This window comes from Toxorhynchites rutilus, chromosome 3 (genome assembly GCF_029784135.1).
Source record: "Toxorhynchites rutilus septentrionalis strain SRP chromosome 3, ASM2978413v1, whole genome shotgun sequence".
In the NCBI taxonomy this organism is placed as follows: Eukaryota; Metazoa; Arthropoda; class Insecta; order Diptera; family Culicidae; genus Toxorhynchites; species Toxorhynchites rutilus.
The window spans coordinates 146,635,653-146,662,315 of NC_073746.1; positions in this window are offsets into that span (position 1 = coordinate 146,635,653).

Here is a 26,663-nt window from a genome sequence, read left to right on the forward strand (position 1 = left end):
ATTTATAGTCACAAATTACGAATCATGATGTAATTTAAAACAAAAAAGGTTATTATCAATCTCCTTCTAAATGTAGACATTCTCGAAATATTTAAAAAAATATTTCTTATTTATTGTCTTTTTTATAGTAAATAATCCCGTTTAATATGTTTGTCGTGTTATACCGTCATGTTCATGAATTTTAATGAATTCGCTTATAATTTCCAACAACTTTTCCAAATACATCATCATGGTTCATTTTTTGACTCAAGCGTAACTTTTGAAAAGGGCGTATCGATTTGAGTAAGAGAAATCTTTGATAATTTATATCTCAAAAAATATGAGTCGTACCGAAATAGTGTGTTAGAAAGAGTTATAAAGTATTGTTGGCTTAATTTGAAAAAAAAATATACACTGAGAAGAAAAACTAGTACTCTTTTTTTTATTTACAAAATAAAATTTTAATTTGCGATATAAAAAAATATGTATTTTTTATATTTTTTTCAATTTTTTCATATAAAATAGAAGTCATGTAGAAAATTTAAAAAATGGGCCCAAGATGGTAGAACTATTTTCGACGAACTTTGTGGAACATCGAATTTTTAGGAATTTTCGGAACCTCGATTTTTTGTATGTTAGCAGTCATTTTTAATCACAAATTATGAATCCTGATGTTATTTAAAACAAAAAAGGTTATTCTCAATCTCCTTCTAAATGTAGCCATTCTCGAGATATTTAAAAAAATATTTCTAATTTATTGTCTTTTTAATAGTATTTTTTTTTTCAATTTTTTCATATAAAATAGAAGTCATGTAGAAAATTAAAAAAATAGGCCCAATATGGTAAAACTTTTTTTGGCGAAATTTGTGGAACATCGAATTTTTAGGAATTTTCGAAGCTTCGAATTTTTGTATGTTAGCAATCATTCTTAGCCACAAATTATGAATTCTGATGTGATTTAAAACAAAAAAAGGTTATTATCAATCTCCTTCTAAATGCAACCATTCTCGAGACATTTAAAAAAAAATTCTAATTTATAATCTTTTTTATAGTAAATAATCTCTTTTAATATGTTTGTCGTGTTATACCGTCAAAAATAGTTATTTAAACTCTTTCATTCGAATCCAAAATACTCATGTTTTGTCATTTGTCGATTTCATTTGGAATTACTCCTACGCCTTTTGGTTAGGTCTGATCATTTCGTTCTAGCTGATGATATGATGGAAATGATGGGAAGCGCAATAAAAGTGAGCAAAAATAAAAAAATTGTGCAATATCGACATAAACCATCTGCTAAGCATCTGATTAGTAGAAAAAAAATCTTCTACTTGAATGCATTACCGCTGGTTCGTTTAACTTGATTCTCCGAACAGAAGTTCGAGAAGAATATAATTGGAAGTTATATTTTTACAGTTATGCTGGAAGTTACGAGCCATCGTTTACGAAGTTAGCTTCGTCGGAGTTTTTTTTTATTACGAAGACCGATTAAAGTTTCCATCCTGAAACTATCCTCACTAGCTGTTGCGCTATGACTCCAAAAAGCTGTTATGCCGATTATGCTTTCTGATGGTATTGGATTTCACTATTCCCCTCCCAATTGCAAACAGTTATCCTTACTGCGGAACGTACCTGTTACCGGAAGTAGAATCGTTATCGGGGTGCAGAATGCAGAAATAACTTTTGTTTGTATTTTTAAGGTTGAAGTTTCCTGATCCTTTTCAAATTGCTTTTGAATGTTTCCTACGAGAAGAAAATTTGAAAAACAACTTTCCTCAAAGGCTGCTGAATTACTTCAACTATCATGAAAAATTGATTTGTAACAGTATCGGTTCAATTTATCCAATTGAAAGTTCAACTCTTTGGATAAACTGGGAAAGGAGTTCTCCTCATGACCATAATACAAGTATAGAAGAAGTCCAACAAAGAATGTAAATTCTTGAGTGCTACATTTACAACATTGATTTTAATCGATTAGGACAAATACAATTGGATCTATTGCTAGTGTAATTTGATGGTTTCTTTAGAAAGCTTCACGTTTCTGATATTAACCTTATTCCGAACATTTGATTATTAGAGCGCGATTTGTATTGGGAAGATTCGAATTTGTGTGTTTAATGTTTTTTTGCTTTTGTAAAGCTCAACATACAAGTAGTGACTCTAGTACATATTCAGGGCACCGTTGATCAGCTTCTATGATATAACAGCACGCATGTTACAACTAAATAAACTATGATTTGTTTGGATGTTTGTTTTTAAAATATTTATTCCTGACAGCTCACGTATGACATGAGTATCATGTGTCAAAGTAAAAAAAATGTTTCGACCGATCGAGCTGTTTTCTATCATTTTTGTCGAAATCAGTAGAGCAACGTTAACATTGTATCCATAACTGTTTGGTACTGCTTATGGGTCAGCGGAATGATTGGCCCGTATCTCGCCAAAGATGAATATTTGCCTTTGCCGATATGTTGTTTGAACTTGTTACATCATTTGAAAAAATCATCTGGCATCCCTCACATACAAGCTATTTCTCTCGTGAGAATGTTTACGACCGAAAGCGAGAAAATTGCCCCGATCGAGGGTATGCCATACTGCCCGATGGTGAGCTGATGCGGAAAATATCAAATTGAGAAAGAAAAGAATCCTTTCATACCATTTTCTTCATTTGAGATATTCGCTGGGAACTCGACTCAATAAATATGACCCATAGTTATCGCCTCTGAATCGGTTTCAAGCAACAAGAACCTTATAGGAATGATGTAGAAAATGTAAGAGGGGCTGCCAGACAAATGAAACATAAATTTCTACATCACTCGAGAATTAATCGAGCAAATTCTACAAAATTCTGGCATCTGGAGGGTTCAGTGTGCAATAAATGTTTCTTTGGTGGTTAGACACTTCATCCCCCTCTCTAAGGGGGGCTGCCATACAAATAAAACACAAATTTCTCCATTACTCGAGAATTAATCAAGCAAATGAAACCAAATAAGGCATATTGAGGTTTTGGGGTGCAATAAATGTTTATATGGTGGTTAGATACTCCACCCCCCTCTTCAAAGGGGGGCTGCCATACAATTGAAATACAAATTTCTGCATTACTCGAGAATTAATCAAGCAAATGAAACCAAATTTGGCATGTGAAGGTTTTAGGGTGCAATAAATGTTTCTATGGTGGTTAGACTCTCCACTCCCCCTCTCTAAGGGGGGGCTGCCATAGAAATGAAACATAAATCTCTGTATTACTCGAGAATTAATCATGAAATGAAAACAAATTAGGCATATTGAGGTATTAGGGTGCAATAAATGTTTCTATGGTGGTTAGACTCTCCACCCCCCCTCTGTAAGGCGGGGGGGGGGCTGCCATACAAATAAAACACAAATTTCTGCATTTCTCGAGAATTAATCAAGCAAATGAAACCAAAATTGGCATGTGAAGGTTTTAGGGTGCAATAGATGTTTCTATGGTGGTTAGACTCTCCCCCTCTCTAAGGGGAGGCTGCCATAGAAATAAAACATAAATTTCTGCATTTCTCCAGAATTAATCATGAAATGAAACCAAATTAGGCATATTGAGATTTTAGGGTGCAATAAATGTTTTTATGGTGGTTAGACTCTCCCCCTCTCTAAGGGGAGACTGCCATACAAATGAAATACAAATTTCTGCATTACTCGAGTATAATTCAAGCAAATGAAACCAAATTTTGCATGTGAAGGTTTAAGTGTGCAATAAATGTTTCTATGATGGTTAGACTCTTCAACCCCCTCTCTAAGGTGGGGGGGGGGGTCTGCCGTACAAATGAAACGCAAATTTCTTCATTACTCAAGAATTAATCAAGCAAATGAAACCAAATTTGACATGTGGAGGATTTAGGGTGCAATAAATGTTTTTACGGTGGTTAGATACTCCTCCCCCCTCTCATAAGGGGGGCTGCCATACAAATGAAACACAAATTTCTGCATTTCTCGAGAATTAGTCATGCCCATGCAACCAAATTCGGCATCTTGAGGTTTTAGGGTACAATAAATGTTTCTATGATGGTTAGACTCTCCACTCCCCTCTCTAAAGGAGGCTGCCATATAAATGAAACACAAATTTCTGCATAACTCGAAAACTAATCAAGCAAATGGAGCCAAATTTGGCATGTGAGGGTTTTACGGGGCACGAAACGTTTCTATGGTGAATACACTCCTCCACCCTCTCTAAAGGGGGCTGCCATACAAACGAAACACAAACTTCTGCATAACTCGAGTTCAATTTGGGATGTGAGGGTTTTTGGGTATGAGAAATGTTTCTATGATGGTACGACACTCCTCCGTCCTCTGGTATGGAGAGGGGGTACCATAAAAATATTACACATATTTCAACCAAAAATATTCCAACCAAACATGACAATTTCGGAAAATTTTCGAAAAAATTTGAAGGAAAAAGGGAAAATTCTGAAAATTAAATTCCCATATGTTCTACAATTACATAGTGACAAGTGCTGTTAGTCCATTTTATGTTTGCGCTAACAAAATTGATCATTGTTCGAAACTGGAAATGGATTTTAATGTGATGAAGCGCACTCCTATATCTTCTTCTATCTATACCAAAAAAAAGTATCGCCGGATGTGTTGATAAGAGCAGAACTCGGGGAAGGAATTGTCCGATTTAGGGCTGTCTTTATTCTATCATATTTTCTGTATAAAACATTTATACAGAGAGAAACATGTTATTTACAAGTGGTTGAAAAATCCTTAACGAGAATTGTGTCTGAAAATAATCTGATATTATAATGATGAGTTTTGTTAGAAATACTAGGAATTTTATAGTAAAAGGTAAATTCAACGGGGTCGAATAGAAGATCAATCAATGAACAGTTCTACGATTGGACCCATGAACTTGCTCATAGTAAGAAAAAATGGGTGGGTTATATCTATGATATAACCGCAAGGTTGACGTGGGACTACCTTAGCTTATCAATCATTTGTTTGTATTGATTAAATGTTTGATAGAATGAAACAATTCCCGAATTCAATTGAATTCAATATATTTGATTTGTAAGTAAAAAGATTGTGAAATGTCATGTAAGGTCAATTCATGCATTGTGATAGTAAATTTAATGACAGTCCTTTTACAGTTTGTGAACGGGAGAATTTTCAAACTATTATTTTATTTTACATTTGCTTCTGAAGTTTGCATCTCTCAAGTGTACGTACTTATCGAACCGCGCATTCGCTTGATTATATGAACTTCAGGCACTCAGGATTTTGACATGTATGTCGAACGCATATTGTTTAATGAATAGGCGTTATCGCAGCAAATGGTTAACAACATTTTGCCTAATCATCAAATGGTATGCGTAGAAATTCAATAAGCGGAAGATATGAAGGTATATCCTTCAATACAATAATGAATAACCGAGCCAAAGCATTGTGTTCGTACCCGCTTTTGTAATCCGTGCTAGGAAAACACTTTGCGGAGTGCAAAAAAATACGGGTGTAGAGATACCCCCGACTTGCATGAATCAAAAACTTCAACTTCTACTTTTTATACTATAAAGGATTTAAACTTGAAAGTTCATTCGTCTCTAGTGTCTGCACGATTTTCCCAGGTTCCTAAGTTTAGGAGACCGTGTTAAAGAAACATATTCTAGTTTGCACAAAGGCAAGCGAGTACAAAAGTACTCGAAGCTTGCATTTATTTGCAGAGCCGATTTTCCCAGACATTTTGGTTTTGAAGTCTGTGTTAAGCAAACACATTTCAGTCGGAACAAAAATGCCACTGACTTGCATGAATTTACAATGCCAATTTTCTCAGACACCTTGGTTCTGAAGTCTGTGTTGGGAAAACACATTTCAGTCGGACCAAAAATGCCCCCGACTTTCATGTATTTGCAATGCTGATTTACCCAAGGCTGCTTGGGTTTGATAGCTGTGTTAGGGAAATCGTAGACCGGGCCAATCAAAATGAGGCAGTTATGCCGTTTAGATAACGCTTAACATTTTACAGTTATTCAATTGTTTATCTAATGAAAAATAACATTTTATTAATTGCGATAGAAGCGTAGAAATATTCCCTATCAATTGATGCAAACATCTTCCCGATCCAGTAAGAAATGTTCGAGTTATAAGCATTCGGAATATTTCATTTTTTCCTGCATGTTCTGTGGTTAGGTTTTCATTTTACCCCCCATATACTCCGGTTAGACGTAGTCCCACGTCAAAACGTGAATGTTTGAAGGTATTGATAACAAAAAACAAATTTTGGACGGGACGAAGTTTTCCGAGTCAGCTAGTACAATATACATTTGCGGACCGGAGAGCTTGCATGACAGTTCTCATTTTCAATCAGGAAAACTTTGACAGGGATTCCAGTATATTTTTTAAGGATAATTTCCATTCTGATAAAGAAAAAGTAAAAAAAACAGTAAAAATCGAACAAAATGAAGTGTTTATTGAGCATTCTGAAAATATGCCAAAAAATCTAGGAAATCCTGAAAAATTAGGAAGGTTGGCATCTCTGCTTGTGAATATCGTGACTGTTTTTCGCCGAGCTAGGAAAATTTCGAAACCATGAAAACGATATAAGATATATTTTTTTCAGCTTCAAGTGCCTTGATCGTTCGTCATATTTTCATAACTCATGGCATGATAGAATATTACTCGTTCATACTTCGAGATTTTCAACTATTTTTCGCTTCAGCGAAACGCTAGCAGATATTAAATAGTTGTAGATTGACTCGTACATTTGATGTAATATATATCCACTCAACAGTCACGTCTTGACAGTTTCGCCATCCACTTGAGCTCGATATTGTCATCGATTTCCCATCGTATACGTTACTTCTGGAAAATGCTTGACATAGCATTGGGCGAACGTACATAAGTTGGTATTTCCTGATCAATTCAAACGAGCTTCTGCCTCGACATGCGATAAGGCAGGAGCGGCGAAACGTTGAACACCAAACGTTTTGGCGTGGGCTTGAAGCGGTTTGTCACACTCGTTACATTGGGATTCATCCAAATATTCTCGGAATTGGCGCCTAACGAGGTAGAATTAGTCTCAGTTTCGGCGACATCGAAACGAAGCGAATCGAATGTCGGTCTGCTGTCCGTTGCTCTTATCATTCGGTCCGTTCCGTTTCGCTGACCAATCAAACTGTTTCAAAGCACCCCTCGCCTCTGTGATTGTCAACATTCAACCACGCTGTTCGATGAAGGAAGTCCCTTTCTTGATTCTAGGAAAACCCTTGATGAGTATTTCATGCGGATCGTGCGCACTTGCAACGTTAGTTCTCGTTATTTTGTGGTCTTTGACTTCCTGCCCAATTTCTACTGCTGTCAACGGGCCATAGGAAATTGGATCCCATTAGCGACAGCCATTGATATCGAGTGATTTTCCCACAGCGTGATAAAACTGAAGGAAGACGCTCAAAGCGAGTAATATATTCTGAACACAGTCGCTCTCGGTTGCGTTGGAAAGGGGTTTTGGGCTCTGAACGCAAACCGGTTGATGGAAATTTTCAATCATGCTAGTATAGTAGAAACGCCTTTCAAAGGGACGATATAATGAATGGGATTAGAAGGTTGTCATGTGCACGAAGTAGAGGCTACGTTCTAGTAGTATCAGACTACCATTTAGAGAGCAAAGTCATCAGAATGTTGACTAGTGGAATCGTGATAATTGCTCTTATTATTCCCACGCAAGCTTCCCAAAATGCTCCATCAATTAAATTATCTTCTTACACCAACGGAAAACCAATTACTACGCGGCTCCATTAAAAAAAACTGGCCTCCTAAAAAAATCACCTAAGCATAACAGCTCCCAACAAATTAGCATCTTTTGACGCCCGGAAAGTCAAAGATAACATCGCGAATTCGCTGAAAGCAAATAACCATTAAAAGTGTTCTCGTAAGTCGAACAGTATCAAGAAAATGTTTGGCGAGTATTTCCATTTCTTCGCACTTTCGTGCACAATTCAGCCTGGAAGATTACACTTTTACCTTCATCAAAACGAAATAAACTTGCCCTTATTTGTCACTCCACCGTCCATTTCTACGAGAATTGTTAATCTGCAGATAAACTTTTACTGTTCTCAAGATAATTCCTCATTGCCAGAGAGTATCCGACTTTTGCACAACTGAAACAACATTAGATCTCGGCTGCGGATACTGCGGAAGTCTACCGGTCGTGGCCAGTAATGGGACAAAGTAAACATTCCTTTTTATCGTTTTTATTGCACCAGTGAAAAGAGCAAATGGTAAATAAGTAAAGGGAGAATTTTCGGCAGTTAACCCAACATCTTCGAACGCTTTTTTTTGGCTGTGGAAAATGTGGCTTTTGGTTGTTGACACGATGACAGTGGATGGTACAGAAACTTTTTGTTGCTTGTCAGCCTGCCAACGGTGCTTAAAATCTTTAATTTGTTACGTTTCGCGCTTCTTGAAATAATTTTTCTAACTTTTTCAAATCGTCGAGCCGAAAGTGCGACTAATTGCGATTCGTTTGTTTTCGCTGCCCTGAAAGTAACAATGAAATGAATGAAGTTGTTTATTTTTTGAAATACATAACATCGCTTGAATGCGTATTTCACATGCCTTTTTAGTAATATTTGTAAAAAATTTGGTTCGTTTCGCAAAGGAAACACTTGCAAAGTGAAATTTTATCAACATTTTTTGTTTCATTTCGCTCCTGTGCATTCCATCTCTATAACAAGAGTTTAATACTTTAACAGCGACAATTTTGACAAAATGCTTTGTGCTTCTCTCCTATAAATTTATTGTTTTTTTTTTTTTATTCAATATATCGTTTATTCCATTCTATTTAAAATATTATTTACATTTAAATTAATTTTCGCATCTTAAAAAGAATGTAAGTTCGCCTACATCGATTCTATCGTTCATTGAATTTACATAGGAGATGTGTAATATAAATATTTTCAGTATTTGACTTCGTTTGGTAGGTCCGATGTTTGGCAGCGCTGGTTTAATCAATTCTTCGAAAGACAGGAGCTGCCATCCTTCTAGTATGTCAGTTATCTTCCGTTGTACGTAAGCCCATGCACCTACTACGCGGGGGCACCTACTGCATTCATGTTGTAGTGTTTCTACTGCAGCATTACAATGTAAACAGCCTTCACCGTTTGCTCGTTGAATGGTTCTCATCAGTTTTCTGTGTTCTATCTTTTCGTTTATAAACAAATATAAGTTGCTCCGCTGGCATGATGATAGCTGTTTCGTCGCAATGTTCTTCCATATTCGTTTCCAATTCGGTTCCGGATTTCTCCTTTCAATACGAGGCGTTTCAGTTCGCTCCAAGAAAAAGCGGTGTATTAGATCACTCGTGGGATGTACTCTAACAAGTGGGGGGAGAAGGGGGATTTGTTGGGAATGGATTTTGAGGCAGGGAAGGTCTGCGGGAGGAGGAGTAGCTTGGTTCAGAAGGGATTGATAATAGGGAAGGGAACCACTTGCTTGCATTTGACGATTTACCAATAGCGCTTTGCATTTTATGCCTGGTAGCTGCAGTTTCAATCTACCAGCTTCTTTGTCACGCGCCAGTTGCTCCATTGGAACTCGAGCCGGTATTCTGCTCCACAGGAAGGAGCCCATGATCGCCGCTAATTTCGCTGTGTGGATACAATACGTTGGCAGGATTGATGCCACATAACATATCTTTGCGGTAGTGAAGGTGCTCAGTAAAATAATTTTTTGTTGTAAATTTAGATTTCTCAACGAGTGTAACCACACCTGCTGAGCAAATTTCGATACAAGTGCGTTCCAATTTATGTTTACCATTTCCCGGATCGAGTTGGTACAAATCACACCCAGGATCTTCACCTTTTCTGCTGTGATCAGCCACGGAACATTCAATGGATTCTCATCTATGAGCAATCCGGGATTTATGAAATACCGTGCCGAGATTGCCCTGCTGTATATATCGGGCAAACTCGTCGAAAAGTTAAGGTACGCATAAGGGAGCATAGAACGGCAGTAGATAACAGCAAACCAAATGACTCAGCGGCAGCGGTACACACCACCAGCCTTGACCACAACATCGATTGGAGGAAAGCAAAGCTGATAAAATACGTCCGAAAGTCAACACAACTTAACGCATGGGAATCAATGTTCATCAGCAACTCCCAGAAGCCGCTGATGAATGAAGATGATCCTCCCATCACATCATGTTTGTTCAACTTAACGGAGTTGAGAATTCAGTAACTTAACTCTTCAACCTTCGGACGACTGCACAACACGCATGAAGACAACGAGTAATCAGTCGGACATTGTCCCGTAGATGGGCAGCTTCGCGCCCGAAACCGGTCGACACTTAAGGTAATTATATATATATATATATATATATATATATATATATATATATATATATATATTTATATATATATATATATATATATATATATATATATATATATATATATATATATATATATATATATATATATAATTGGATTTCTGTCTGTCTGTCCGTCTGTCTGAACCGATCAACATGAAAATTGGTATTTAGGGGTTTTTGGGACCGGGGAAGGTTTTCGTGATAGTTTGAGACCCGTCCCCCACCCTTTGCAAGGGGAAGGGGGGGGGGGTGAGCTGCCATACAAATTAAATACAAAATTCTACATTACTCGGGTATTAATAAAGCAAATGAAACGAAATTGGCCATATAGAGGTATGAGGGGGTGCTATAAATGTTTGTATGGTAATGTCATCTCTGGCGTGGGGGGGGGGGGTATGGTTGTTGCTATACAAAGGAAACACACATTTCTACATTACTCGGGAATACAAGTGGTTGAAAAATCCTGAACGAAAATAATCTGATATTATAATGATGAGCTTTGTTAGAAATACTTTTGGGCCCAAAATTTGTTTTTTGTTATCAATACCTTCAAACATTCACGTTTTCTTACTAAGCGCAAGTTCATGAGTCCAATCGCAGAACTGTTCATTAATTGATCTTCTAATCGACCCCGTTGAATTTACTTTTTACTAAAACATTCCAAGCACTTCTACAAAAACTCATCATTATAATATCAGATTATTTTCAGACACAATTCTCGTTCAACGTTTTCAATCACTTGCAAATAACATGTTTCTCCGTTACTTGGAATAAAAGTTTGATACAGAAAACATGATAGAATAAAGACAGACCAGTGTCTGACCAGGGGGAGGAGTGTCCATTCACCATAGAAACGTTTCGTCCCCCTTAAAATCTTCACATGCCAAATTTGGCTCTATTTGCTTGATTAATTTTCGAGTTATGCCTAAATTTGTTTGGCAGCCCACCCTTAAAGAGGGGGGTGAAGTGTCGAACCACCGTAGAAACATTTATTGCATCCTAAAACCTCCACATGCCAAATTTGATTTCGTTTGCTTGATTAATTCTCGAGTAATGCAGAAATTTGTGTTTCACTTGTATGGGAGACCCCCTTAGAGAGGGGGGAGGGGTCTCAAACTATCATGAAAACCTTTCCCGGCACCAAAAACCCCTGCACACCATTTTTCATGTGGATCGGTTCAGTAGTTTCCGAGTCCATAAGAATCAGGCAGACAGACAGACAGACTTACAGACAGACAGACAGACAGACAGACAGACAGAAATTCATTTTTATATATATATAGATAAAACATTTCATTCTCATTTGACGATTTGATAGTTTCGCTTCAGTGTGAAGAATGAAAGAAATGAACGGTAAATGAAACGTAACTGTACGAAGGTGTAGAGATATTCTGTTTATTGAGCGTGAAGAGAGAGTAGCACTCATTTCAGTTTGCATGAAATTGAAAGGCGATAGGCTCATTATTGAGTAACAATGTGTCAAATGAAGTGCCATTGTAAGGCCGTGTATATGGCATCTCATAATTTGTTCGTTTTATTCATTTGACGTTCATTGTTCTCTAATCAAACAACAGTGTGGGAACGCTTACCGCTTACAACGTTGGTTCAACACATTTGTAATTCAGCTTGAACTATTTGTATGTATGTTTGTATTTATGTAGGGGTTTTCTACATAAAGAGAAATTTAACCCCGCTCCTGTTGACTGATTGATCTGAAATTCGGAATACACTTTTATCTCTGCTGTGGTTATAAAACTGCGTATTCCATAATCTTGAAGAATCCAAATTGGTCGCCACTAAAAAAAGGCTGATTTTATATTTCATTATTATATTTCTTATTTTTTTAAAAATTTTTCATATTTCATATAGATCAATATATTAACGATACAGATAATCTACTGATATTTGGAAAAAAAAATAGTAAATCTTTTATACATAACAATAATACAGATAATGTACTAATAGCTAAAAAATAATGAGCCAGTAATAGTTAGCAATTATCACAATTCTACTACTTCTATAGTTCGTAGAATGTTTCCTATTTAGATCTTTAAATATTCTATTGAATAGAGTATCTCTTGTTGTCTCAATAGAATGTTATTCGGTCGGTATTGAGTCAGAGGTCGCAGCAAGTCGCAATCAAGTCGCAAAATTAAAAAAATCGAGTTATTGATTGCATTAGGTAAAGCAATTACCAGATTTGAAAAATCACGCGTGCAGCAGAATAACGTATCGAATTTTTTTTTGAATGCTCAGCAAAAACCGCTTATAGCATCAAACTTCTAGTTCTTTCTTCTCGGAATCATTAAAATTTCACATCCGATCTGACGCAATACCGACCATTTGTTTCTAAGAAAAATAATAATCGAAGTGCTTTCAGAGTGTCATGGAATAGAATAAAGAACATATAATTTCATCCTAACTTAAACACATTGAATGTGCCAAGAAACTCCTAATCAGCCACTTTCTGTGCATCATCCCGTCAGCTTTCATCCAATTGAACGAAATGGCCAGCAATCATGAATCGGAAAACTCGATATTGACAAATGAGTACATAGATTCGCCCTTTATCGCAGCAACCAGATACAGATCGGTGTACGGTATTCGGTTCAGCTCCTTCAATTTGGTCCAATACAAAATTGATTATTATGGTAACGAAGGCACGTTCGTTCTTTTTATTCCATTCCGACAGGCGAAACAAGGCAGCATCGAACCCGCCTAGCGAATAACAGTTGGAAAATAGCAAACCCAAAAACGGAAGCATTTCGATCGAAGCTGAGTGAAGTTCCTCTTCTGTGCTATTGTGCGTACACCCAATTGTACTTATTCCATCGTAGAAATAAAGTGACTTTCCGGACAACAGCTACGAGAGTATATTGGACGGAATCCGTCCTTCATGTTTTGTTTTTCGCATACTTTTGACATTACTTCCTGGTTCATCTGGATAATCTTCTATCCGCCCGAGCGCTGCCTGTATTTGATTTTTGTTCTTGTAGATGGTGTCCTTATTCATTATACACGAGTTATAATTAAAATAATGGTGTCGTCAATACATAAATTATCGGTTGCTGCTTATCTGTTTTCTGAAGAAGAATGTTACGCTGCCTCCAGCAATTAGTCTGATTCTCAGAACTATCCAGATTAAATTTTCTTCCACATGCACAAACCACACAATGAAAATGTTGGGGGCTTGCTTGATATTACCTCGTAGCTCAGCATATTGTCGACAAACATGAAAAGTAAATTAATCATCTGGCAGCTGGTTCACCAGATTCAGTATTATTCCAATAAAATAGCAAAAAAAAAAGCAGATATCCAACACTACCAATAAAGTTCCCACTCCGGAATTCATGGCTTGCCCGGAAACTTCACAATTACTTGAGAAATCAATTTTGCATCTCCGGTATTTCCCACCGACTCTTGCTGCCGGTGGGAATTTTCCACATAAAAATAGAATTAAACGGCTCCGACCGAGTGCGTTGTGAATTGGCTCGGATACGTTCGGTTCCGTGTGCAATCAGACCCTCGAATGTAATCGTTCCCAGAGCTGCAATTAGTGGAAGCCATCTCTCGGAAAGTACTTCTCCCGGAATCAGTGATAAAGGGTTTCACCTTCTTCGTCCTGCTTCTGTGAAGTTCCACTGAAGGGTTTTACTCTGCACTGGGTTTACAGCACTCTGTGGTGAAAGCGTGGGAGTTACTTCTCCGTGTCGGTGGTAACAGGAGTGGCGTTGACTGTGTGCACTTCCAACCTGAGTCTTGTTTCGCGAAAGGGGATTTAAAATGTGTTTCAATAGCTTCCTAATTGGAATGAAACAGCTGTTGGAATAACTTGTAGGAGAGATTAAACTGAGCATCGTCGGGCTTAACTTATCTTTTCAATGTTGCGTAGGAATTACCACTCATCATTATCGACTCGGGTACACTTTTCTGGACCATCACTATCACCGCCACTACCACTACCACCATTCGATGTCAAACCATCCGTCCAATAATCAGGAATGGCAATTAGCACTCTAATTGAGAAGTGTTGTTCAGTCTGCCCATCATCTGTCGGCCCTGGAAGAAAGAAGACATTCTAGAAATTATAAAGCTCGTTAGTGTTACAGAATTTCTCCTGGGAGATGAAAGTTTCATTTCATCAGTTTCCAAGATGTAAGAGGTTTATCCTTTCAATTATGTGCATTTATTGCATGGAGTTGTCTTTTTTGGCATTAAACTAATATATTTTAACCCAGACCAGGGATGTAAAAAAATCACATTCAACGATCAATGAATAAGTATATCCCCGTAGTCAGATGTTTTTAAATCACCCCCAATTAGTGACTTTACGAAACACCTTTCGAATTGTATTGAATTTCAGATCCTTTCTTATTTTGTAGATAAAACGGATTACATATTTGATAAATTCAGTTCTTTGTGGTTGCGTTCTTCGCTGCGAATAAATGTAATGAATTAGTATGGACGTATGTTATTCATATATCGTGGACTTCCGACATATGTGGCAGTAGATTTATCCAACGACTAATGTTTTGCTTGGTTGAATCTGAAATTTCAGGTATTCTGTCTTCATTCATGTCTTCGAATGCATACTGTTGGAACAACCGGTATCACAGCAAAAGATTATCAACATCCTACCTAATCATCAAACGGTGTGTGAAGAATTTCAGTGAACTGACGGCATTGGAATTTATGCTTAGTGAGAACCACACAATTATTATTAGAGCAGATAAACGTCCAACTGGAAATCATGAACGTCAATTTCATGTCCCCAAGATAAATTTATCCTTTGAAGATCATCAACCTTTCTAAAGATGATCAGATGGAATATACAGTAAAACCCCGATTATCCGCGGAATAGTCGGGCTAGGTCACCCCGACTGTTCTTCAAGAAAATCACACATAATCGATACGAGTTTGAGTTTGTTCAAAAGCCCCAAGTCTCTAGTTGCTAATACTACCATAAGGTGTTGAAATTATTAAAATTTGTATGTTTTTTGACGATTTTCCTTAAGGAATTATGATCATGGTTTGATCACCTCTGATCATGGTTTGTCCAAGAAATAATCATGGTTTGTCTGGTTTAAGAAATCACCATTATTGAATGAAAACATTCGAATTCTCAAGTAGATGTTGCATTTATCATTGCTTGAGTTTACTGTCATCATATTGATCCATTCATAATTTAGGCTTTCTTCGAAATATTGCCTTTTCTTGGGCATTTTAAAAGTGTTTACCTCAACACACTCAACACACCATAAACAAACTTCAGCGCGCCAAACGGTTGCCATAGAAATCATGTGGACAAAGCAACATTATTGAATTGGACAACTCATGATCAGAATTGAAATCATCAAAATGGGTTAATTTAATGGTTTAGCTATTTAAATCTGATACAAATGGTGTGCAAGAATGATGTTTACAATATTTGTAAGTGTTATAATCCAGAAAAGGTCTGAATACGTGCCAAATAATCATCTGGTGATCGATTAAAAGTTAGCTCGAATGAGGGGCGCAAAGACATGATTAGAAAGTGTATTTTATAATCCTTTAAAATATGTGATTCCGTAGAAATATACTATATAACTACTGTAAATCATGGAAAATACAATTTTATTTATATGTTTTGAAACATTCGAATGCCTGAATTGACAAAGGTGTGCTGAATTAGAGCATTAAAAACAGTGGGCAAACCATAATCATATTTTCGACTGGCCAAACCAAAATCATTTATCTTATAAACACGAAAAAAGATGTTTTAGCATGAAAACTATGTTTCATCAATACAGAAAGCATTGAACTATCCATCTGTGAGGTACACCAATGTTCAGATAATGTGAAAGTCATGACACTCAATGATAAATTTCATAAAGGGCAATGGAACTACTAGGGAACTCGCTTTCGCGGATAATCGAGGTTCTACTGCATTCCAATGCATAATGGTCCAGGAGATGCATTCAAGTGGAAATTAGCATTTAGAGCTCGACAGTTATTCTCTAGACAAAAACTGTCTTAGACAAAGTTGTTACTCATGATAGAGCACTCGTTTTTATGTTGTCAAAAATAGGGTGACCAAAATTGTCGATGAAATAAAAAATCTAACTTTCTTATTTTAGTACTGAGTATTGAGGTAAACATAGTTCGACAAGGTTGTAGCTCCAATTATTTGAGATATCTTTGTAGAACAAAGTTTTTCTTTATCTCTTGAAATAACCGAGATAGCACCTTTTTTCTATGTTACGTTAGGGTAACCATGAAAAAAAAACTGTTTTTTGCTCTAACTTTGATGTTTCAAATTTTACATGTCTGTCTTCGAAAGACTTTTAGAGCCTACTAATACAAACATTTTTCGATGCACAACTTGTCAATATATCAACTTTACTCAAAGTTATTGATATTTCTTCCCAAAAAACATGCTCTTTTCATTTGTTTGTCATTCTTTCTAGGGCAAACATAAAAAAAAAGTTTGTTGACGGAATTTGAAAGAACTGATTTCACTATATATAATATGTGATTTTCAAAACTATGTTATTTTTTGTGTTTGAGTAAATTCAAATTGAAATCATGAGTTTTTGGATAAAAAACCCATCAATAATTATCGAAAATTATCGATTAAATAAAAAATATAACTTTCTTATCTTTATAGATAGTGATAAACATAGTTTAACAATGTTGTAGCCCCAGTTATTTTAACACTCCTATACTCGCGCATTGGTCTGTCAGACTGAGAAATCAATAACTCATTAATTTCTCAGAAAATATCAACACTACGACTTTGCGATTCTCTCTAGCTTCGTTATTCGTCGTTCGTCGTCGTTTAGCGCATCGCATGTGTTGGTACAAAGGAGACGTGTGCCACTTTTTTATCACTTTCGGTCTGACACACCGACGCTAGTATAGGTGTAACTTTTTTGGACAAGAACCTTTTTTCATTTTAAAATATTGTTCAAGGAAATGTATAAATTAATGTTAGTGGCGTGGAATATTTATTGAACATAATGCATAAGATCATTACCGGACCATTCTCATTCGATTTCAGTCCCTTTTCTAACTGGATTGATCGGATCCATATATTAACTATTCGTCGATATATTCGTCGTTAGATTTATACGTCAAAAGCAAAATATAAATGTTTGACTTTCGTATAGTTATTCGCTAATTATAATGGTCATACACATACACACTTGTGAAAGAATTTCACTTGTGGAAGAATTGTAAACAGTAAACTATAAACTAATCGGTGGCTCACGGTAATTTTTAACAGTTACAGTTTTGGGGATATTTTTTTTAATGGACAATATCGACAAGAAAACAAGAAATAGAAAAGGAAGTTCCTAGAAATCCTTTAATATCATCTTTTTAAGCCCCATCTAAAAAAGGCATTACTTCTTAGTTTACCAAGAATACAGAGACAAAGAATATTAGAAATATGCAAACTTTATATTCCAGAACCTTTATCGTCTGGTAATTATCTAGAAGGTCGTTATACAGGGTGGGCCATTTAAAGTGGAAGGATTTGTTTTTGCAATAGCAAAGTAAAGAAGTGGAATTTTAAAAATTTTTGTTTGAAATTCATTTATTTTGGTCCAAGGAGATTTGTTCTAACTACTTTTTGATTATGATATCTCGTAAATGACCGCCTCTGGCCTTGACCGCAAAATGTGCCCTTTTTTCAGCATTTTCCATCACTTTGCCCAATGTTTCGGCCGATATGGCAGCAATTTCTTGTCGGATATTGTCTTTCAGCGCAGCCAGGGTCCTTGGTTTACCAGTGTATACCTTGGATTTTAAATATCCCCATAAAAAAAAGTCAGGAGGCGTCAAATCAGGTGATCTCGGTGGCCAGTCATAATCGCCATAATCATAGTCTTAATCTTCCGGGGAACATTTCGCGCAATAATTTGGTCGTGGCAGCCGCTGTATGGCATGTAGCGCCGTCCTGTTGGAACCAGTAATTGTCCAATTCATTTTTACGAACAAATGGCAATAAAAAGATGCCTAACTCTTGCGAACGATGGCGACCTGATGTCGATGGAGTCTCTGCAACACTGGCTCGAACGGCATCAATATTCTCGTCGAAACCAACCATTACCAACACTACCAGACGATATAAATTTGACATATAATCGACGTATAGTGTTGTCTCCAGGCGATGTTTTAACTTTATTTTAATTTTTCCACGCACGTTTAGTTAACACAATTGAGAAGTTATTTTGAATGTACAGCTGAACAATTTCAGCGCGTTGTTTAGGTGTGCATTGTTCCATGGTTAAAATTGTATTGAAATGACGCTTCCAACGCGGTATGACATTTGTTAATCTGACATCTCTGTCAAAAGTTATGGGGTTGCGAGATGCTTCCACTTTAAATGGCCCACCCTGTACATTCTTCTCTTTGATAAAAAAAAACCCGAAAATACGCAATAACTGCATGAAATGTAAAAAATATGTTTGTTTCGAGCATGCAGTTATGCTATGTTCTGATTATTACTCCAATGTAACCAGAACCGATTAATACGATTTTATGTTGTTTTATAGCTCTTTATACTTCCATAAATTATATTCAGTTGCTTACTTTTAATTAAAAACAGTGAAAAATTCGAATATCGTTATTTGTGTTGTAGTATCGAAAATTACTCTATTTTGAGGATGCTGAGTTAGATGACTATTGAAACATAATAAAGATGGAGAAAACATATTTTTTTGGAGTTTTTTCATTCAATCATACCCTCTTCTTCAAATAAATGCCAATAAAGCCTGAAAAATACACAATGGCATTATTACAGAGAAGTTCAATTTTCGGTCTGTGACACCGTGCGCGACTATGCGTGCTATGATTTTGCACCCGAGTACAGGAGGGTTACACAAACTTGTAGAACAAAGTTTTTTTTCTATCTTTTAAAATAATCGATTTAACGTTTTTTTGCTAAGTTACATTAGGGTGACCCTGAAAAAACGTGTTTTTTCTGCTTTCACTTTTATATTTCAAATTCTACATCAAAACTGTCTTCGCACGACTTTTAGTGCTTGTCGATACCAACATTTTGCGATGCAGAACTTGTCTATATCTTAATCCTTCTCAAAGTTATTGATGGTTTTTTACCCAAAAACTTATGATTGCAATTTTAATTCACTCAAACACAAAAAATAACATAGTTTTGCAAATCATATAACTTTGAGTAAAATTGAGATATCGACAAGTTCTGCATGGAAAAATGTTTGTATTAGTAAGCTAAAAGTCTTTCGAAGACAGTTTGCATGTAAAATTTGAAACATAAAAGTTAGAGCAAAAAAACAGTTTTGTTTTCATGGCGACCCTAACGTAACTTAGAAAAAAGGCGCTATATCGGTTATTCCAAGAGATAGAGAAAAACTTTGTTCTTCAAAAATGTCTCAAATAACTGGAGCTATAACCTTGTCGAACTATGTTTACCTCTATCTATAAAGATAAGAAAGTTATATTTTTTATTTCATCGAAAATGTTGGTCACCCTATTTCTGACAACATAAAAGCGAGCGCTCTATCATGAGTAACAACTTTGTCTAGAACAGTTTTTGTTTAGAGAATAACTGTCGAGCTCTAAATGCTAATTTGCAATGTGCAATGTCGTCTGGAATAACCAAACCAACACTTTATGATCGTGATGCACTCTATTGTTTATTCACCGAAAATTGATAAAAAGATATCCTTGAATTTAGCGTACGGTTTTAGTAGCAGTGCAATGTGGGTGGGCCAGGCTCAGGATAAGAAAACATTTTAAAATAAAGCTTAATTTTTTTGAATGCATCAGTAGTAAAAACAAAGCATCTTAAACTTTCAAAGCTTTGTGATAGCAGATAATCATTACCCATTTGAGGCGTATGAGTATTCCCCCCACAAATGGTGAATAGTCTATCTGCATAATATTAAAATCCGGTAATAGATCCGATATAAGAAATTATCGTGGAGTAGCAATTATTTCTTGCATTCCAAAACTCTTTGAAGCCATAATAAACCAAAAACTTTTTCAACAACTAAAGACACGAATTACGAATAAGCAACACGGTTTTTACAAAGGACGATCAACAACAACAAATTTGCTGGAATTTGTCACATTCACTTTGAATGCAATGGATAATGGTAATCAAGTTGAAGCTCTATACACTGACTTTAGTAAGGCTTTCGATCGTGTTGATATACCCTTACTCCTTCTTAAACTTCAAAAAATAGGGATAGAAGTCAAGCTATTGAAATGGCTAGAATCATATTTGACTGACCGCACCCAAATGGTAAGATTTAATGGGGAAATTTCAAAACCAATATTTGTTACATCCGGAGTTCCTCAAGGCACTCATTTGGGGCCACTTTTGTTCATTTTATTTGTTAATGACGTTTGCGTTTTTCACAGTGTTAAGGCACTTATCTACGCAGATGATATGAAACTGTATATGGAAATAAAGAATGAAGAAGACTCTCAAACATTCAAAAATGAAGTTGACATAGTTTATAATTGGTGCACTAAGAGTTTAATACAGCTCAATGTTAGGAAATACACTTTGATTACTTTTACAAGAAGAAGAACACCATTGAACAATGGTGTTATACTGGGTAATCAACCCATCAGTAGATGTCAACGAGTAAGAGATTTAGGTGTGATCTTAGATTCGAAACTAACCTTCGTGGATCCTTATAATACAATCATCCATAGAGCAAATAATATGTTGAGCTTCATTAAACGCTTTAGTTACCATTTCCACGATCCGTACACAATAAAAACATTGTATATTACATACGTCAGATCAATTCTCGAATACTGTAGTATTGTATGGTCCCCCTACATAACTTCACACGAAGACAGAATTGAATCTGTACAAAAACAATTTTTGTTATTTGCACATACCTCCATATGAAGCACGCTGTATGTTAATCAATATTAAAAGCCTAAAAGAACGTCGGAACTCTGCCATGATTCTATTTATTATTGATATTATATCACAACGAGTGGACTCAGCTGAAATATTAGGAAACCTAAATTTTTACGCACCGATTAGGAACCTGAGAAACCCTAACATTTTTTACATAGATTATCGAAGAACGAATTATGCCAAATATAGTCCTATTAATCGTATGATGAGCCTCTGTAACGAACACAGTGAAACAATTGATGTAACCATGTCAAGATCAATGCTCAAAGACTATCTGAATAGCATAAGATATCGTTAAATTTCACTGTAATATGCAGCATATTTAGTCTACGCTGGTTTGACGAAATAAATAAATGAAAAAAATTGCTTCTGTAACTTGTTAAAATCGTCTTTAAATTAAACAAATAAATTATCCAGTCAGCTCTCTTTAGATTTTTAGTTTTAAGTAAGTAGTTTTAAGTAGTATTAAGAATGTATCGGTCTACAATTTAGATTGACGACAATAAAATAAAAAAAAAAAAATACAAATTATGTAGAGTTCCACAATCCTACAATTTTATGAGTAAATACGAGTATTTACGTGCTCACGCGAAAACAACGCGATTGGTGGTGACATATTTGCGCTAATTTATGTTTTTGATTAATTTAAGGTTATCAAGGTCTTTTCTAGCCACTAGTTTTCTCGGGACCGAAAGGAGTGTTTTGGGTTGGCGGAAAAATATACTTCGCAAGACCACGTGCTCGATGTCGTAATAGGCTTGGCAATTAACGCGTTTACATTAACTCATAAAATTATTGATTTGAGGGGGATTATTGTCTGTAGTATGAAGACAATCACCAAAGATTCTCTTGTAGATGAATTTAAACACCATATGAGAAATCCTCTGTGGAAAATTAAACATTAAATTATCTGCTGTAGCGCATTTTTTAATTCAGTTTCATCGAAGTAAACGCGCTCGGAGAGGAAAATTGAACGCCCGGACGAGAGAACCAGAATCGTTAAGCGTACGCCATAGAGATACTCATTCCCATGGAGCAAATTCTTGTAAGTAAGGCGTCGTGCACAAATTACGTAACGCTAAAAATCCGGATTTTGGACCCCCTCCCCCCCTACGTAACGCAATTTCCTATCTCTAATACACAGAAAGTAACGCAACCTCGACTTCCTCCCCCCCCCCCCCTTAACGCGTTGAGTAATTTGTGCACGACGCCTAACACAATTATTCGAACAAGATTCGGTCTAGCAATGCTTTGGTCAACTTAGAGTTACCGAGAGAAAATCATTTTATTATGATAGGAGTGGATTCATAGTTAGTCGCAGTTTGTACTGTGGCAGTTTGCGATTAATCGTAAATCGCATCATGCTCCCTTATTTTCCATCCTTGACCCAGACCCATGATATAGTTTTTATTTGAATTGAGGAGAGAGAAATTACAATTTTTTTTCTTTCGATTGAGCTGAATTTCATAATCAAGTCTGCTTCAACATTACTGATTTATGATCTGTGCGACAACTTCAAATTGACAGTTTTGAATACTGGGGAAGCAACCAGAATAGCCAACCCTCCTGCACGGGCAAGCATGCTAGACATATCTCTATGCTCTTCTTCGTTATCCCTGGATTGCATGTGGAAGGTAATCCAAGATCCCCACGGTAGTGATCACCTACCAATAATTTTATCGATCGCTAATGAATCAAGCTCTCGTGAGTCAGTCAATATTTCGTATGACCTCACGAAGAATATTGACTGGAGAACATTTGCGGAAATAATATCTGAAGCAATTGTTTCAATGCATGAACTTCCTCCACTCGAAGAGTATAACTTTATATCGAGTTTGATTTACGAAAGCGCACTTCAAGCTCAAAAGAAACGTGTACCGCCTACCACTTTCCGATGTCGTCCTCCATCACTTTGGTGGTACAGGGAGTGTTCAAAGGTCTACCTTGAAAAATCATCCGCTTTCAAAAAATTCAGGAAAACTGGTTTAGTGGAATGGTTTCTAAAGTACGAAGCTCTAGAAGCCAAACTAAAAGGTTTGATTAAAGCAAAAAAGCGTGGATATTGGCGGAAGTTCGTCAATGTCAAGGGAGACCGCTATGAGCACTCTTTGGAATGCGGCTAGGAAAATGCGTGGCTGCAACCATACAAACGAAAGTGAGGAATACTCTGACCGTTGGATTTTTAACTTTACAAGGAAGGTTTGCCCCGACACCGTTCCTGCACAAAACGTCGTACGCGACATTCCACCTTCAAAGCGATTATGAGAATTTTTCGATGGTGGAATTCTCAATTGCCCTTCTCTCATGTAACAATTCAGCTCCGGAGTCGGACAAGATTAAATTCAACTTGTTGAAGAATCTTCCCGACTTGGCAAAACAGCGTTTGCTGAACTTGTTCAACAAGTTTCTGGAGCTGAATATTGTCCCGCATGACTGGAGACAAGTGAGAGTGATAGCCATACGGAAACCCAACAAGCCGGCTTGCGATCACAACTCGTATAAGCCGATTGCAATGTTATCCTGTATTCGCAAATTGTTAGAGAAAATGATTCTACTTCGTTTGGACAAGTGGGTCGAAACGAACAATTTGTTGTCAAATACGCAGTTTGGCTTCCGCCGAGGTAAAGGGACAAATGATTGTCTCGCGCTGCTATCTTCTGAAATCCAAATCGCATTTGCTCGCAAAGAACAAATGGCTTCCGTTTTCCTCGATATCAAAGGGGCATTTGATTCAGTTTCCATGGAAATTCTCTCAGAGAAGCTTCATAATCGTGGACTTTCACCAATTCTGAATAATTTCCTGTACAATTTACTGTCAGAAAAGCACATGATTTTCTCTCATGGCAGCTCGAAATCTTCTCGTTACAGTTTTATGGGCCTACCACAAGGCTCCTCCTCTTGTACAGTTTTTACGTCAATGATATGGATGATTGTCTCACTAGAGACTGCACGCTGAGACAACGTACAGACGATGGAGTTATTTCCATCACGGGTACTAATCCCGTCGTTCTGCAAAAGTCGTTGCAAGATACCCTGAACAACCTGTTCACGTGGGCCCTCAAGCTGGGTATCGAATTCTCTACGGAGAAAACCGAAATGGTCGTTTTTTCTAGGAAGCACGAACCCGCCCAATTCCAGCTTCACCTATCCGGCAAAACGATCCAACACTCTATGTTTTTCAAATACCTGGGTGTATATTTTGATTCTAAATGTACCTGGGGGAGACACATTGCGTATTTGAAACAGAAATGCCAGCAAAGAATCAATTTTCTCCAAACAATTACCGGAACATGGTGGGGTGCCCATCCTGGAGACCTCATTCAGTTGTGCAAAACAACGATATTGTCAGTGTTAGAATATGGCAGTTTTTGCTTCCGATCAGCTGCCAGGATTCATATTCTCAAGCTGGAGAGGATACAATATCGTTGCTTGCGTATAGCCATGGGGTGTTTGCATTCGACACATACGATGAGTCTCGAAGTTTTGGCAGGAGTACCCCCGCTTACTCTTCGGTTCACAGAATTATCCTACAGATTTCTCATCCGTTGCAAGATCATGAATCCATTGGTGATTGATAACTTCGAAAATCTACTACAACTGACTCCTCAGTCAAGTTTTATGTCTTTGTACCATGATTTCCTTACCCATGAAATGCACCCTTCACCGGGCATCTCCAACCAATTTTGCTTCCCATACTTTTGCAATTCCTCTGTCACTTTTTATCTGTCCATGCGACAAAAAATCCATGGAATCCCAGATCATCTACGCTCCGATTCTATTCCGCCGATATTTTCGGCAGAATATGGGAAAGTTGGATCTGATAAAATGTTCTTTACTGACGGTTCATTCATAAACGGGTCCACTGGCTTCGGCATCTTCAATGAAAATTCCAGTGCCTCTTTCAAACTCAAAGATCCTTGTTCCGTGTATGTCGCTGAACTGGGTGCGATATATTACGCATTAGGGATCATTGAAACATTGCCCAACGACCACTATTTTATTTTTTCAGACAGTCTCAGCTCAATAGAGGCAATCCGCTCAATGAAAGTTGATAAACGCTCATCTTATTTCCTAACAAGAATAAGACAACTATTGAGTGTTTTGGCCGAAAAAATATTCAAGATTACCTTAGCATGGGTTCCCTCTCATTGCTTGATTCCGGGGAATGAGAAAGCGGACTCGCTAGCTAAGGTGGGCGCTTTAGAAGGCACACTTTTTGAAAGGCAAATTGCTTATAATGAATTTTTCTACATTCCTCGTCAGTATACGCTCGTAAGTTGGCAGCGCATGTGGAGTGGTGATGAGTTCGGTCGTTGGTTACACACGATTATCCCTAAGGTCTCGACGAGTGTATGGTTCAAGGGATTGAATGTAGGTCGTGATTTCATTCGCGTGATATCTCGGCTTATGTCCAATCACTACAACCTAAACGCGCATCTCTATCGCATTGGGCTCGCAGCAAACAATCTTTGTGATTGTGGCGATGGCTACCACGACATCGAGCATGTTGTCTGGTCGTGTATCCGGTTCCATGCTGCTCGCTCTCAGCTCTCTAGAGCACTGAGAGCACAAGGCAGACAATCGGATATCCCCGTCCAGGATATCTTAGGTAGCCGGGATCCTGATCTTCTGCTTCATCTATACCTGTTCCTCAGAAACGCCGATGTCAACGTTTAATGATGTTTCCTTCGTTGTGTCCCCGTTTCATATCCCTCCTATCCGATCGATAAACTTTTACTTAGTCGCGGCAATACATACACACACTCTTTACAGATGCACGGGCCGAAGGTTGTGCAGTCCACTGATTATTCAACAAGAGCCATAGGTTGTACCGCTCATGACAACTCTACACGAGCTGATGATTGCGCCGGCTAGTGACCATTCTATCCTGGATTCCTCGAGTCGAGAAAGACGCACCACGCTAGATATGGGGTACAGACTAGGGGGGCGTTGCTGATTAATGGTCAGCTGCATCCCAATAGGAAGTATCCCATGTCGGGCACACGTACAGAGCATCGAAGACTGCGACATACCAATTATGAGAACACTTGTAATACTAACCTCGAGTCAACCGCGAGTAATCGGTTACATATTACTAACATAGTCTAAGCAAACATTGTCAAAATATTGAACTCCCGGCCCCGTTAGGCTGACGCCATATGAGCCTTAATAAAATATATATATTGGATAAAAAAAAACATTACAATGTATCATTTTATACATTTATACTCGTACATGGACTCGATTTTCGCTGATTACGAGTGAAAGATAATGCTACCTACTCGCAGCTTGCGTTTTGGAGAAAGTGTATCTAACAACATATTTGCATACAATTCGGGTTTAGCCCCCATGTTAGAGATGGCATACTTGCTGTATGTATGACAATCATCAGTTATCGCACTCAATCATCTCAATTTCAAATTCATCTAATGATACTTAAACAGC